The following is a 16,724-nucleotide window of genomic DNA, read 5'->3' on the forward strand; positions in this document are numbered from 1 at the left end:
GCTCTTTGAGTAGCTCCATGCCATGCTTTACTTTGCCATGTTCAGGTCCTGTAGCATATTGTTTTCATGCTCCAAAGCGTGCTATCTGATCTGAAATTCCAGACAAGTGTTAATTTCACTAAGTCTGAGATCTGTTTACCAAATGCATTTTTGCCATGCTTGTTTGAACCTGTTAATGGATGAATTGGCCGTATCTGAGTTCTAGACTTTTGTTAAGCTTCATGAATGGATTCCTTCCATGTATTTTGATGCCTTGTTTGAGTGCTGTAACATGTTCATCTTGTTGCATTTAGATGGCTACTTGCTGTAAATCGCAGAACGTGGTCATATTTAAATTGCTTGCCATTTCCAAACCGTAACTCCGATCCCGATGTTCTTTATATCATTTTCAAGCGATTTCATCTCATCTTTCCAGTGGCACACTTGGATTTCCAAGTTGAGGCCAGGTTCATGCATTCCTTGTCAAATCTTGCATATGCATCACATATTGCATCCCGCATAACATATCATCTTTGCATCATGTTGTTTGAGTTTGCACGTGGTTGATTGTGCTCCGTTTGCTTGTTTGTCTTGTTTGGGTAGAGCCGGGAGACGAGTTCCGTTAAGCTCGTTAAGCTCGTTGTGTGATGTGTTTCGTCTGTTGCATTCATCTTTGCATCGTGTGCATTGCATCATGTCATCATGCCATTATTATTGCAACCGTTTCAAAACTCTTTTAAATAAAACGTATGGATCTTCGATCCATTTAAATCGAGGGAAGGATGACTTCTCTTTATAACATATCCTCCCAATATTAGGGAGCTATATTAAAAATATTCCATTATCTTTGGAATCACCATAACATACCTGCGGTTTAAGTTCCATACATTTTCTATCTCATTTCCTTGCCTCAAACTTTGCCAACAATTCTTATCTCTTTTATTGAGGCTCTACCAAAAATCTCAACATTTTGGTCACTTCTAAACCTCGTCCTAGTTCAAACCCATTTGAATCAAATTCAAATGAGTTTGAATTCTTATTGTTTGATCTGGACCTTTCTAATTTTGTCGGACCAAGCATATTTTTGTGACTCCAAGAAAATTTACCGCTTGTCCAAATTCTACTTCAACCTTCTCCTCTGTCCTTTTTCCTTTCTTTTAATTCTCTGTTGTTTTAAAAAAACAAAGGAGTGGGGGAGAGAGAGTAGCCCAGCTGGCCACTTGGGCCTCAGTCTAGGCCGGCCCGCTTCCCAGTCCCGCTGCTAACCCTAGCACCTTGGCCCGATCCTCCTCCTCCCCCGTACCCCTTTCCACCCAGCACCGCCAGGGAAACCGCATCCCTCGATCCACCTCTCCTCGATCCCCATCTCCCTCGTCTCCACCCCGCCACCAGAGAGCCTCGGCTCGTCCCCATCTTCCTCTCGATCCGGCTCGTCCCCACCTTTCTCCCGCTCTCCCTCTCTACGCCCGACCTCCTCCTCCGCCAGCCCCGCGCCCGGGTTTCCTCCTCCATGTTTGTCCTTCTCGTTGAGAGCCCCGTGGGATCCCCCTCGCCCTCGCTGTTTGGCACCGGCGCCGCCCTGCCGCTTCGGCCCCGCGGCCACCTCTCCTTCCCCGCTCGTGCCCGAGGATCGAGCGCCCCGACCTTGCTCTGCTGAGCGCCGTCCTCCACTACCTCCCCGCCAGGGGCCCTCGCAGGCTCCACCTCGTCGCCTTGCCTCGTCACTGGTCCCTGCTCCACCTCGTCGACTCGCATCCGCAGAACCAGGCCATGGCCGCGCCATGGACGCCTCCCTCCTTTACACCTGGCCTCGATTAGAGTCGCTCCTGTCAGCAACCAGCACGACCACGAGGCTGCCCTCTCCTTCCCCTGCACAGGAGCTCGCAGCAGCCACCATCGCCTCCTTGCTGTTGGCATCCCGAGGCCCCTTGTGTTGTTTTGTGTTGGACATCAAGGACGGCAAGATCGACTATAGTGACGCCAAGTTCCACCACCGGCAATACCCGGACTCCGAATGCAAGTACAACTACAAACCCGAAGAACTCAGATGCATCAAGTCCCGGAACTGGGAGCACCCCACCTTCTATCGCATGTCACGCTCCCGTCGCACTTTCTTTGCACCGGGATCTCAATCGATTTACCAGAACCGGAACGTTGTCGTGGCACTGTTTCGTTATCGTTGTTGTGGCTCCCCTTTTCATTTCCGCCACGATGACAAATGCTTCTTAATATGCTCTTGTCAACTTTTAATAAAAATTGCATAAACTTGTTCATGTCATCCGCATCATGATAACAACAATTAAAATGTTTAGATTGTTGTTGCACCAAATTACTAATGCATATGGGGATTTACCAGATTTGTTGTTTGTTATATCCGGCCCCATTTAATTTGTTTAGATAGTATAGTTTTGTTATGCTTCACCTCTTGCCATGCTAACCAACATTTAATATTGTTGGGTACCTAAACGAGAGAGAACTAAATAATTGATGTGGTGTTCCGTCAATATGCAACTAGTTGCATATTGAGCTCCACTTAACTTGTAGTTTTGTTTGTGCCCTTTGCCATGCCATGCTTCATTAAATCGAACATGCATCATACTTGCTTGCACATCATGCCATGTTTATGTGGTGGTTGTTTACTATGTTGTTTGCTTCTTTCCGGTGTTGCTTCTTCGGGTTGGTTCCGGTAATGTCGCGTTTGTGAGGACCCGTTCGACTACGTCCCTTTGTCTTCTTCATGGACTCGTTCTTCTTCCTTGCGGGATTTCAGGCAAGATGACCATACCCTCGAAATCACTTCTATCTTTGCTTGCCAGTTGCTCGCTCTTTTGCTATGCCTATGCTGCGATACCTACCACTTGGTTATCATGCCTCCCATATTGTTGAGCCAAGCCTCTAACCCGCCTTGTCCTAGCAAACCGTTGTTTGGCTATGTTATCGCTTTGCTCAGCCCCTCTTATAGCGTTGTTAGTTGCAGGTGAAGATTGAAGTTTGTTCCTTGTTGGAACATGGAGATGTTGTTCCTTGTTGGAACATGTTTACTTGTTGGGATATCACAATATCTCTTATTTAATTAATGCATCTATATACTTGGTAGAGAGTGGAAGGCTCGGCCTTATGCCTGGTGTTTTGTTCCACTCTTGTCGCCGTAGTTTCCGTCATATCGGTGTTATGTTCTCGGATTTTGCGTTCCTTACGCAGTTGGGTTATAATGGGAACCCCTTGACAGTTCGCCTTGAATAAAACTCCTCCAGCAAGGCCCAACATTGGTTTTACCATTCGCCACCTAACCTTTTCTTTCCCTTGGGTTCTACAAACTCAAGGGTCATCTTTATTTTAACCCCCCCGGTCCAGTGCTCCTCTGAGTGTTGGTCCAACTGAGCGATGTCCGAGGCTACCAGGGGCAACTTTGGGCTGGCTTACCCGATGTCTTGCTCATCCGGTGTGCCCTGAGAACGAGATATGTGCAGCTCCTATCGGGATTTGTTGGCCCATCTGGGTGGCTTTGCTGGTCTTGTTTTACCATTGTCAAAATGTCTTGTAACCGGGATTCCGAGTCTGATCGGGTCTTCCGCTAGAAGGAATATCCTTCGTTGACCGTGAGAGCTTGTGATGGGCTAAGTTGGGACACCCCTGCAGGGTTTTGAACTTTCGAAAGACGTGCCCGCGGTTATGGGAAGATGGGAATTTGTTAATGTCCGGTTGTAGAAAACCTGAAGTTGACCTTAATTAAAATGCTTCAACCGCGTGTGTAACCATGATGGTCTCTTTCCGGCGGAGTCCGGGAAGTGAACACGATTTTGGAGTAATGCTTGACGTAGGTTGTTCTAGGATCACTTCTTGATCATAGTTGTTCGACCGTGATTTTGCCTTCTCTTCTCGCTCTCATTTGCGTATGTTTTAGCCACCATAGATGCTAGTCGCTTGCTGCAGCTCCTCCTCATACCTTTTACCTTACCTATAAGCTTAAATAGTCTTGATCGCGAGGGTGTGAGATTGCTGAGTCCCCGTGACTCACAGATACTTCCAAAACCAGCTTGCAGGTGTCGTTGAACCATGCAGATGACGCAACCAAGCTCAAGGAGGAGCTCGATGAAGATCTTGTCCTTTGTTTTGTTTCGTTCTAGTTGATCAGTAGTGGGGCCCAGTTGGGGTCGACCGGGGATCTGTGTAGCATTTGGGGTAGTCTTCTTTTATTTTGGCTCCATAGTCGGGCCTTGATTGTATCTAGTTGATGTAATGCTTTATTCATGTAATTGTGTGAAGTGGCGATTGTAAGCCAACTATGTATCTCTTTCCCTTATGTATTACATGGGTTGTGTGAAGATTACCTCACTTGCGAAATTGCTTTCAATGCGGTTATGCCTCTAAGTCATGCTTCGACACGTGGGAGATATAGCCGCGTCGAGGGCGTTACAAGTTGGTAATCAGAGCCTTCCCCGACCTTAGGAGCCCCATTGCTTGATCGAATTAGCTGCCGAGTTGAATCTAGAAATAATGTTTTGAGTCATTTAGGAATTATATATCGGAGAGTTTAGGAATTCTTTTTACTCCCCAGTCTCCTCGTCGCTCTGGTAAGGCATCCTGACGTAGAGTTTTGACTATTCTCTTCTCAAATTTCACTAAAAAAAATTTAGGATCACGCGGGTATCTTGGAATCGTTCGGATGATTTTGTGACGAGAACATTGTTCTTGGTGCCTCCTGTCTTTAGGGGTTGTGGCAGTGTCCCGGGGAGTTGAGCTCCGAGGTGTTGTCGTCACAATTTTATCGTTGCAGTTCTGGAATACCTGAGTTTAGTACGCCGACATCGAAAATCTCTTTTATGCTGTTCGTTGGTGAGATAACCTCGACGCCACCCAGTACTGGGGCGGGAGTTCAGGAGTATTGCCATAACTCGTATAACGGATGCTTTTCGAAGGTTGAGGTAGACGATTTCCGAAGGTTTCTTGGTTATGTGTTGAAGGATGGATACAGCTGGATGTAGGATTTGCTAGTTTTGGGTGAGATATTATGCTTCTCCTGTATCCCCAACACCTGATTGCATAACCGGAAAATTTTGGGAGTTTATAAGTGGGAATTCAAGTAGCTCTTAGGATATCTTTCCAACAGGTGTATGATATGAAATTGGGGTTCGACGTCTAGTGGTCCGCCTATTCACGGTCGGTTTTACAGTGGTCTCGTTGTGTCTTAAAGAGTCCTTGTCTATGCCGACTCGGGGACACTTCGTATGTCATGTGCACTGCCTTGTACATGATGGTGTTGTACGATCGAGCCCATGTAGGCCCAACCACGAAAACTTCGGACGAAATCTCTATCATATGTTTGTTCCGGCTTATTCTGCAAGCCAATCCTTTGTTTTGTTTTGAGTTGTGGTATTCAAGTTGCTTCAAAGTCAAATGTTGATTCCATACTTTTCCTAAGTGGTGTTCTCATACTCCTATGTGAATACTAATCCTTCATAATAATCGAGATTGTCAAGTCAATCCTTTTCAATCGGTGTGCTTCTCTTCAAGTGGATCCGATCATTTCAATATCAGCAAGATCTATTATTAGTTCTTCTCAACGGCGTTTGTTTCATCCGTTCTAAGTTGTCTTTATTTTTTCCCACCCTCCCCCCCTTGTTTTCCTTTAAGGATTCATATTTCTTAATCACTATCCATTTTATTGATGGAAGTCCCTCCATTCTTTTTCCTTCATGTTTTTACCCGGTGTTTCTCATGAAGATGCTCTACTCGTTCTTCATTCTCCATTCTTTGCTTCTCCGGTGGATTCAATTCAAGCTTTTGGTGTTGATCATATCCTTTCCTCGTTTCAGAAGTTTTATCATACCGGTGCTCATCATATTCATTCATTTCCCGCTATTCAATTATTCCGGAGTGCTGAAGATATCTCGGAAGGCTCATCTTTTCCTTCAAGATACGTTCAAACCTATTCCGAGGTTGTTATCTCTTTCAAGCCATTTTATTTAACCGGTGCTTTCTCTCTTTTAAATTGTTCAACGGTGTTTCTTTTGAGTGGGCCCTAACCCACAGGTCTTTTACCAGGATCTTACCTGACTCTTCCATTCTTTCCGGAGTTACTCCCAAATTCTTTTCAAAGTTTGACGTAAGAATGATTCATCATCAGTCATATGTATTTCTCCAAGATCTGTCAAATTCTTTTCATCGTTGGTTCAACCTTTCTAATTTTCCATCCCGGAGTATCTCAACAATTCATGGTGGTGTTTCTCATCGGTATTCTCAACATTTGAAGACCGAAGAAGATTTTTTTCTCTCAATCTTGCTCCTTTCTCTTCAAGATTCGTGGTGCTAGCTTGATGCCATCCTCTCATAATTATTTTCGATTGTGAGAATTCTTCTCACCCATCCGGAGCATTTCAAGATTCTTTTCAGTTTGCTTCTCCGGAGCCCATCATCTCAGAATTTATTCATTCTCAGCTTTCAGTATCATTCTCTAAATCTTACAGGTGTTTCATTCAAGTGATCTCTAATCGGCTCGTGATCTCTTCGTTCCCATGTATCTAAATCCTCTCAAGCATCCTCGTTCATTTTATAATTCGTCCCGGTGTTTTCTTTATCTTTTCTTCAATCGTTTTCAATTCTTACGGTGGTTCGTTCAAGATTTCTATTCCTTCATTATCATATCAATGTATTCGTTGGTTAAATCCTACCGGTGGTCCATTGAGTTTGTGCTATATCTCTCTTAATCCTTTTCTACGAGAATAAGTAATATGTCAAATTCGTTGCTTGTCATCAATTTGAATTGGTGAAGGATAAGCATAATGTAATTCTTATTCTTGTTTCATCGAGTTTATTCAATTTCTTCTCCGGAGTGGTTCATCATATCACATTCTCGGTTCGAGTTGCTTTATCTTTTCTTTCTGGAGTTCAAAGTTAGTTTAGTTATATCATTTCGAGGATCCATCTAAGTCAGCACAAGGTTTCACCTTGTGTTTTCAACTTTTCTTTCCATTCGTTTGACCATTCATTTATCGGAGTTCTTCATGGAGACACTACATGTGGGTTCATAAAGGATTAAATTCCTTCTCGAAGCGTTCATCAAGATTCTTTTCAGAGAAGTTCAAGTATTCTTCTTCGTGCAATCCGGAGTGCAATTCCTTCTACCTTATCTTTTCAGGTGGTGTTATGTCAATTTGACAATTTCTTTCGTGTTTCATGATTCGCAAATTGTCAGGAATGAGATATTTATACCCATCAATTTCTTCTTTGGATTTATATCGAGTCATATTTCACCTAAAGCTTTCCCTAAGGACTGTTGCTATTATGGTGATTATAAATGACCCAAGTTCTTCATTTATCCTCCCGGTGGAATAAGCTTCTCATCTCCTTGTGGATGTCAATCCAATCTATCGTTTCCAGTAGTGGCAGAATGTCACCTCATAATTTGTGATGTATTCCATAAGCCCACAACAAGCTTACTCTTTTCGTTGTTGTTTTTTTTCCAACAACTCCGTTCGACCCTTATCCTAAGGATGCCTTTTCCAAGCTCATTTGTGGCATTAGTTGACCTTTTCTTCTCCATCCTTTCAATGATATATTTTTCCTTTCTTCTTACAGAGGCATTGTGATGTTTCGCTTTTCTCTCATATTCTCGAGTTGTGAGGATCATGTTCTTTTCATGCTTATCCATTTAACCGGAGTGTTCTGCCCTCTGCTCAAGTTCTTTTCATCTTATCAAGTTTCATATCACTTTTCAACCGGAGTTGTGTCCAAATTTGTTCTTCCTTGTTCCTCTTTTCTAAGGGAGTGTTTGCAACTTTGTTCATCTTCGTTGTATTCTTTCATTCAAATTTGCTCAGCCTTGCAAGGTTCTTTGGTTTCACTTGTTTGTCAAAGAAGCAACTTAGTTTTACCTTTTCCCCTTCCTCTTTCGTTTTCCCCGGTGCCATCCTAGATCTCGGGATGAGATCCTCTCGTAGTGGTGGAGTGTTGTAACGCCCCAAGACCGGAGCTTCAGTTGCCTTCCATGGTTTCCGGGTTTCGTTGTGTGATGTGTTTCATCTGTTGCATTCATCTTTGCATCGTGTGCATTGCATCATGTCATCATGCCATTATTATTGCAACCGATTCAAAACTCTTTTAAATAAATCGTATGGATCTTTGATCCATTTAAATCGAGGGAAGGATGACTTCTCTTTATAACATATCCTCCCAATATTAGGGAGCTATATTAAAAATATTCCATTATCTTTGGAATCACCATAACATACCTGCGGTTTAAGTTCCATACATTTTCTATCTCATTTCCTTGCCTCAAACTTTGCCAACAATTCTTATCTCTTTTATTGAGGCTCTACCAAAAATCTCAACATTTTGGTCACTTCTAAACCTCGTCCTAGTTCAAACCCATTTGAATCAAATTCAAATGAGTTTGAATTCTTATTGTTCGATCTGGACCTTTCTAATTTTCTCGGACCAAGCATATTTTTGTGACTCCAAGAAAATTTACCGCTTGTCCAAATTCTTCTTCAACCTTCTCCTCTGACCTTTTTCCTTTCTTTTAATTCTCTGTTTTAAAAAAACAAAGGAGTGGGGGGGAGAGAGAGTAGCCCAGCTGGCCACTTGGGCCTCAGTCTAGGCCGGCCCGCTTCCCAGTCCCGCTGCTAACCCTAGCACCCTAGCCCGATCCTCCTCTTCCCCCGTACCCCTTTCCACCCAGCACCGCCAGGGAAACCGCATCCCTCGATCCACCTCTCCTCGATCCCCATCTCCCTCGTCTCCACCCCGCCGCTAGAGAGCCTCGGCTCGTCCCCATCTTCCTCTCGATCCGGCTCATCCCCACCTTTCTCCCACTCTCCCTCTCTACGCCCGACCTCCTCCTCCGTCAGCCCCGCACCCGGGTCTCCTCCTCCATGTTCGTCCTTCTCGCTGAGAGCCCCGCGGGATCCCCCTCGCCCTCGCTGTTTGGCACCAGCGCCGCCCTGCCGCTTCGGCCCCGCGGCCACCTCTCCTTCCCCGCTCGTGCCCGAGGATCGAGCGCCCCGACCTTGCTGTGCTGAGCGCCGTCCTCCACTGCCTCCCCGCCAGGGGCCCTCGCAGGCTCCACCTCATCGCCTTGCCTCGTCACTGGTCCCTGCTCCACCTCATCGACTCGCATCCGCAAAACCAGGCCACGGCCGCGCCATGGACGCCTCCCTCCTTTACACCTGGCCTCAATTAGACTCGCTCCTGTCAGCAACCAGCACGACCACGAGGCTGCCCTCTCCTTCCCCTGCACAGGAGCTCGCAGCAGCCACCATCGCCTCCTTGCTGTTGGCATCCCGAGGCCCCTTGTGTTGTTTTGTGTTGGACGTCAAGGCCGGCAAGATCGACTACAGTGACGCCAAGTTCCACCACCGGCAAGACCCGGACTCCAAATGCAAGTACAACAACAAACCCAAAGAACTCAGATGCATCAAGTCCCCGAGGAGACCCGTTTTTCCTCAAGTTCGACTACATTGTGACGCGTCAAGTACCAGTACCGCCTTCTTCGGAATCCCAAGAATGCCATGTACCTCGACACCCAGCGCCTTGAACGACTACCGACGTTGAAGACCCATGAACAAAAACCGTCAAGTTTGACTACCCTCGACGTGCACTTCACCAAGTACCACGCCATGGGTGTCCCTCCAAGTTTGATGTTGGAACATGCACGACTACGTGGATTCACCAAGTACACCTACGCGTGAAGACGCCAAGACCATTTCGGGATTAACCAAGTACCACTACCGAGGACTCGAACATCTACGAAAATGTGTACCCCTACCGTCGCCGAGATCGCGAGAACCTCTACCGACGACCTCGGAACGTGTACGATGACAGTTGTCGAAGACCCGTGCCTCTACCGCTTCCCGAACATGAATGATTACCTCCATTACAAACGCCCCGAGAACGTTTACTTCCTCTACCATCACCGAGTACCACTACTTCCCACGACGATCTGGAACGACTACACCGCTTGACCCGGACCGCTCCGGTAACGCACGCTTCGAAGGTATAACCCCGAGACGACCGCCGTGAACGAATGCATTGTGATGTATGAGATGCTCGTGCTTGCACCGTACTCAATTTGTCGGTGCACGTTGCCCTCTTTTACCTTGTCACCGTCATGTGGGAACCCGGTAACTGGGAGCACCCCACCTTCTATCGCATGTCACGCTCCTGTCGCACTTTCTTTGCACCGGGATCTCAATCGAGTTACCAGAACCGGAAGGTTGTCGTGGCACCGTTTCGTTATCGTTGTTGTGGCTCCCCTTTTCATTTCCGCCACGATGACAAATGCTTCTTAATATGCTCTTGTCAACTTTTAATAAAAATTGCATAAACTTGTTCATGTCATCCGCATCATGAAAACAACAATTAAAATGTTTAGATTGTTGTTGCACCAAATTACTAATGCATATGGGGATTTACCAGATTTGTTGTTTGTTATATCCGGCCCCATTTAATTTGTTTAGATAGTATAGTTTTGTTATGCTTCACCTCTTGCCATGCTAACCAACATTTAATATTGTTGGGTACCTAAACGAGAGAGAACTAAATAATTGATGTGGTGTTCCGTCAATGTGCAACTAGTTGCATATTGAGCTCCACTTAACTTGTAGTTTTGTTTGTGCCCTTTTCCATGCCATGCTTCATTAAATCGGACATGCATCATACTTGTTTGCGCATCATGCCATATTTATGTGGTGGTTGTTTACTATGTTGTTTGCTTCTTTCCGGTGTTGCTTCTTCGGGTTGGTTCCGGTAACGTCGCATTTGTGAGGACCCGTTCGACTATGTCCGTTTGTCTTCTTCATGGACTCGTTCTTCTTCCTTGCGGGATTTCAGGAAAGATGACCATACCCTCGAAATCACTTCTATCTTTGCTTGCCAGTTGCTCGCTCTTTTGCTATGCCTATGCTGCGATACCTACCACTTGCTTATCATGCCTCCCATATTGTTGAGCCAAGCCTCTAACCCGCCTTGTCCTAGCAAATCGTTGTTTGGCTATGTTATCTCTTTGCTCAGCCCCTCTTATAGCGTTGTTAGTTGCAGGTGAAGATTGAAGTTTGTTCCTTGTTGGAACATGGAGATGTTGTTCCTTGTTGGAACATGTTTACTTGTTGGGATATCACAATATCTCTTATTTAATTAATGCATCTATATACTTGGTAAAGGGTGGAAGGCTCGGCCTTATGCCTGGTGTTTTGTTCCACTCTTGTCGCCCTAGTTTCCATCATATCGGTGTTATGTTCCCGGATTTTGCGTTCCTTACGTGGTTGGGTTATAATGGGAACCCCTTGACAGTTCGCCTTGAATAAAACTCCTCCAGCAAGGCCGAACATTGGTTTTACCATTCACCACCTAGCCTTTCCTTTCCCTTGGGTTCTGCAAACTCAAGGGTCATCTTTATTTTAACCCCCCCGGGCCAGTGCTCCTCTGAGTGTTGGTCCAACTGAGCGATGTCCGAGGCTACCAGGGGCAACTCTGGGCTGGTATACCCGACATCTTGCTCATCCGGTGTGCCCTAAGAACGAGATATGTGCAGCTCCTATCGGGATTTGTCGGCACATCTAGGTGGCTTTGCTGGTCTTGTTTTACCATTGTTGAAATGTCTTGTAAGCGGGATTCCGAGTCTGATCGGGTCTTCCCGCTAGAAGGAATATCCTTCGTTGACCGTGAGAGCTTGTGATGGGCTAAGTTGGGACACCCCTGCAGGGTTTTGAACTTTCGAAAGCCGTGCCCGCGGTTATGGGAAGTGATGAGGACATCAATACCATTATTACACCCACAGCCCCTACTTTTACATATACTGGACCAATTACTAGAGCTCGCGCACGCCAATTAAATTACCAGGTACTTTCGTTTCTTGGTAATGATTCTAATGTTCATGAGATTATGATGCTGCCTAAATTGGATACATTTGTTTTGCTTACAAATGAAGGGCCTAGCTTGGAGAAGGATGAACATTGGAGCAAGAACACGCATGGAGTTGATGGCATGCGCAAGGGGATCAAGAACGGAGTTACAAGTGATGATTTCAGGACTTTGAACCGCCATAAGGAGTGCATGAAGCCTTGGACGAAATATACAAGATGCCACTTCATAATATTCGTCCATAGGCTATTCTAGGTGCTGCGTCACCTTATTAATGGGCCAGGCCCATGTAATTTCGAAATACTTAAGTATAGGCTATTTTTAGAGTCCGTATGTGTGGGGAAACAAGAGTTAGGGTTGGTTTCGGACCCCACCCTCAAGGGCCACGAAATTCCCCCCTCTTCCTCCATATATACAGCCCTTAGGGCGTCGTTTAGACTTTGGGTTTTGTTTAGATTAAAAGTTCGCCATAGCTGCAACTTCGCGTACTTCGTTTGTGTCCAACGACCAGACCAAGACGTCACAGAACCCCACCTTGATCAATAAAGCTTTCATCTTATATTCGCAATATCCCGATTGCAATCTCAGTTTCTTGCTTGTTCTTCGTTTGCTCGCAGGAAACAGACCCTCGTGGTCAGGTTGATCGTGCTCCGGCGTGGTCAATAACCTTCGGAAGTTGGTTTAGCAATTGCTAAGGCGCGACGTCTCGCACGTTCGTAGTCGGATCGTCAAGGTCGACTCCCACAGAAAACGATAGCCACCATCTCATCGAAACATCGGGACACCTTAGCCTCTATCAGGAAGATGGGAATTTGTTAATGTCCGGTTGTAGAAAACCTGAAGTTGACCTTAATTAAAATGCTTCAACCGCGTGTGTAACCGTGATGGTCTCTTTCCGGCGGAGTCCGGGAAGTGAACACGGTGTTGGAGTAATGCTTGACGTAGGTTGTTCTAGGATCACTTCTTGATCATAGTTGTTCGACCGTGCTTTTGCCTTCTCTTCTCGCTCTCATTTGCGTATGTTTTAGCCACCATAGATGCTAGTCACTTGCTGCAGCTCCTCCTCATACCTTTTACCTTACCTATAAGCTTAAATAGTCTTGATCGCGAGGGTGTGAGATTGCTGAGTCCCCATGACTCACAGATACTTCCAAAACTAGCTTGCAGGTGCCGTTGAACCGTGCAGATGACGCAACCAAGCTCAAGGAGGAGCTCGATGAAGATCTTGTCCTTTGTTTTGTTTCGTTCTAGTTGATCAGTACTGGAGCCCAGTTGGGGTCGACCGGGGATCTGTGTAGCATTTGGGGTAGTCTTCTTTTATTTTGGCTCCGTAGTCGGGCCTTGATTGTATCTGGTTGATGTAATGCTTTATTCATGTAATTGTGTGAAGTGGCGATTGTAAGCCAACTATGTATCTCTTTCCCTTATGTATTACATGGGTTGTGTGAAGATTACCTCACTTGCGACATTGTTTTCAATGCGGTTATGCCTCTAAGTCGTGCTTCGACACGTGGGAGATATAGCCGCATCGAGGGCGTTACAATTTGACTGAAGACAAATCATTCTTACGTCAATCTTTGAAATGAATTTAGGATAGCTCCGGTAAAATTTGAAGAGTCAGGTAAGATCCTGGGAAAAGACCTGTGGGTTAGGGCCCACTCAAAAGAAACATCGTTGAAATGATTACTTGAAAGATATTGCATCGGTTATATTAAATGACTTGAAAGAGATAACATCCTCGAAAGAGTTTGAATGAAAGCAGAGTGGAAACACGAATCTTGGAGATATCTTCAGCACTCCGGAATAATAGAATAGCGAGAAGTGAATGAATATGAGGAGCACCGGGATGAGAGGGTATTTGAAACGAGGAAAAATATATGATCAACACCGAAGGCTTGAATTGGTTCTACCATAGAAGAAAACGAGTGAAGAGTGACGAACTTGAAGCTCCGTTAGAATCTTCATGAGAATCACCGGATAAGAAAATTGACGGAAAAAGAATGGAGAGGCTTCACAAGAATAAAAGGATACTTGATTAAGAAATCCGAGTCCTTGAGGAAAAAGGGTGGGTGGGCGGGAAAAACAAAGGCAACTTGGAGACGGATGAAACAAACACCGTTGAGAAGAAGTGATAATTGATCTTGCGAAAGTTGAAATGATCGGATCCACTTGAAGAGAAACACGCCGGTAGAACAAGATTGGCATAACAATCTCGATTATCGAGAAGGATTAGTATTCACATCGGAGTATGAGAACACCATTTGGGGAAGGTATTGAATCAACACTTGACATTGAAGCAACTCGAATACCACAAATCAAAACAAAAACAAAGGATTGGCTTGCAGAATAATCCGGAACAAACATATGATAGAGATTTCGTCCGAAGTTTCCGTGGTGGGGCCTACACGGGCTCGATCATACAGCACCATCATGTACAAGGCAGTGCACATGACATACGAAGCGTCCCCGAGTCAGCATAGCCAAGGACTCTTTAAGACACAACGAGACCACTGTAAAACCAACCGTGGATAGGCGGACCACTAGACGTCGAACCCCAATTTCATATCATACATCTGTCGGAAAGATGTCCTAAGAGGTACTTGAATTCCCACTTATAAACTCCCGAAATTTTTCCGGTTATGCAATCAGGTGTTGGGGATACAGGGGAAGCATAATATCTCACCCAAACTAGCAAATCCTCCATCCAGTTGTATCCATCCTTCATCACATAACCAAGAAACCTTCGGAAATCATTTACCTCATCCTTCGAAAAGCATCCGTTATACGAGTTATGGCAATACTCCCGAACTCCCGCCCCAGTACTGGGTGGCATCGAGGTTATCTCACCAACAACTGCATAAAAGAGATTTTCGATGTCGGCGAACTAAACTCAGGTATTCCAGAACTGCAACAATAAAATTGTGACGACAACACCTCGGAGCTCAACTCCCCGGGACACTGCCACAACCCCTAAATGACAGGAGGCACCAAGAACAATGTTCTCGTCACAAATCGATCAGAACGATTCCAAGATACCCGCGTGATCCTAAATTTTTTTTAGTGAAATTTGAGAAGAGAAGAGTCAAAACTCTACGTCAGGATGCCTTACCAGAGCGATGAAGGGACTGGGGAGTAAAAAGAATTCATAAACTCTCTGATATATAATTCCTAAATGACTCAAAACATTTTTCTAGACTCAACTCGTCAGCTAATTCGATCAAGCAGTGGGGGCTCCTAAGGTCGGGGAAGGCTCTGATTACCAACTTGTAACGCCCTCGATGCGGCTATATCTCCCACGTGTCGAAGCACGACTTAGAGGCATAACCACAATGAAAGCAATGTCGCAAGTGAGTAATCTTCGCAAACAACCCATGTAATACAATAGGGGAAAAGATACATAGTTGGCTTACAATCGCCACTTCACACAATTACATGAATAAAGCATTACATCATCCAAATACAATCAAGGTCTGACTATGGAACCAAAATAAAAGAAGAACCCCAAATGCGACAAGGTCCCTGATCGACCCCAACTGGGCTCCACTACTGATCAACTAGAACAAAACAACACAAAGGACAAGATCTTCATCGAGATCCTCCTTGAGCTTGGTTGTGTCATCTGCACGGACTCATTGGCACCTGCAAGCTGGTTTTGGAAGTAATCTATGAGCCACGGGGACTCAGCAATCTCGCACCGTCGCGATCAAGACTATTTAAGCTTATGGGTAGGGTAAAAGGTATGAGGTGGAGCTGCAGCAAGCGACTAGCATATATGGTGGCTAACATACGCAAATGAGAGCGAGAAGAGAAGGCAAAGCACGGTTGAGAAACTGTGATCAAGAAGTGATCCTAGAACAACCTACGTCAAGCATAACTCCAACACTGTGTTCACTTCCTGGACTCCGCCGGAAAGAGACCATCACGATTACACACGCGGTTGATGTATTTTAATTAAGATCAACTTCAGGTTTTCTACAACCGGACATTAACAAATTCCCATCTGCCCATAACCACGGGCACGGCTTTCGAAAGTTCAAAACCCTGCAGGGGTGTCCCAACTTAGCCCATCACAAGCTCTCACGGTCAACGAAGGATATTCCTTCTAGCGGGAAGACCTGATCAGACTCGGAATCCCGGTTACAAGACATCCTCGACAATGGTAAAACAAGTCTAGCAAGACGCCCGATGCGCTGACATCCTGATAGGAGCTGCACATATCTCGTTCTCAGGGCAACACCGGGTGAACACTACGTACAGCTAAAACCAGCCCTCAAGTTTCCCCGAGGTGGTGCCGCAAGTGGCTCTAGTTTGGACCAACACTTAGACAAGCACTGGCCCAGGGGGGTTAAAATAAAGATGACCCTCGGGATGCGCGACTCCCAAGGGAAAAAGGCTAGGTGGTGAATGGTAAAACCAAGGTTGGGCCCTGCTGGAGGAGTTTTATTCAAAGCGAACTGTCAAGGGGTTCCCATTATAACCCAACCGCGTAAGGTACGCAAAATCAGGGAACATAACACCGATATGACGGAAACTAGGGCGGCAGGAGTGGACCAAAACACCAGGCATAAGGCCGAGCCTTACACCCTTTACCAAGTATATAGATGCATTAATTAAATAAGAGATATTGTGATATCCCAACAAAATATCCATGTTCCAACATGGAACAAACTTCAGTCTTCACCTGCAACTAACAACGCTATAAGAGGGGCTGAGCAAAGCGGTAACATAGCCAAACAACGGTTTGCTAGGACAAGGTGGGTTAGAGGCTTGGTTCAACAATATGGGGGCATGATAAGCAAGTGGTAGGTATCGCGGCATAGGCATAGCAAAAGAGCGAGCAACTAGCAAACAAAGATAGAAGAGATTTCGAGGGTATGGTCATCTTG

The sequence above is a fragment of the Triticum urartu genome, chromosome 1 (genome assembly GCF_003073215.2).
Source record: "Triticum urartu cultivar G1812 chromosome 1, Tu2.1, whole genome shotgun sequence".
Taxonomy (NCBI): Eukaryota; Viridiplantae; Streptophyta; class Magnoliopsida; order Poales; family Poaceae; genus Triticum; species Triticum urartu.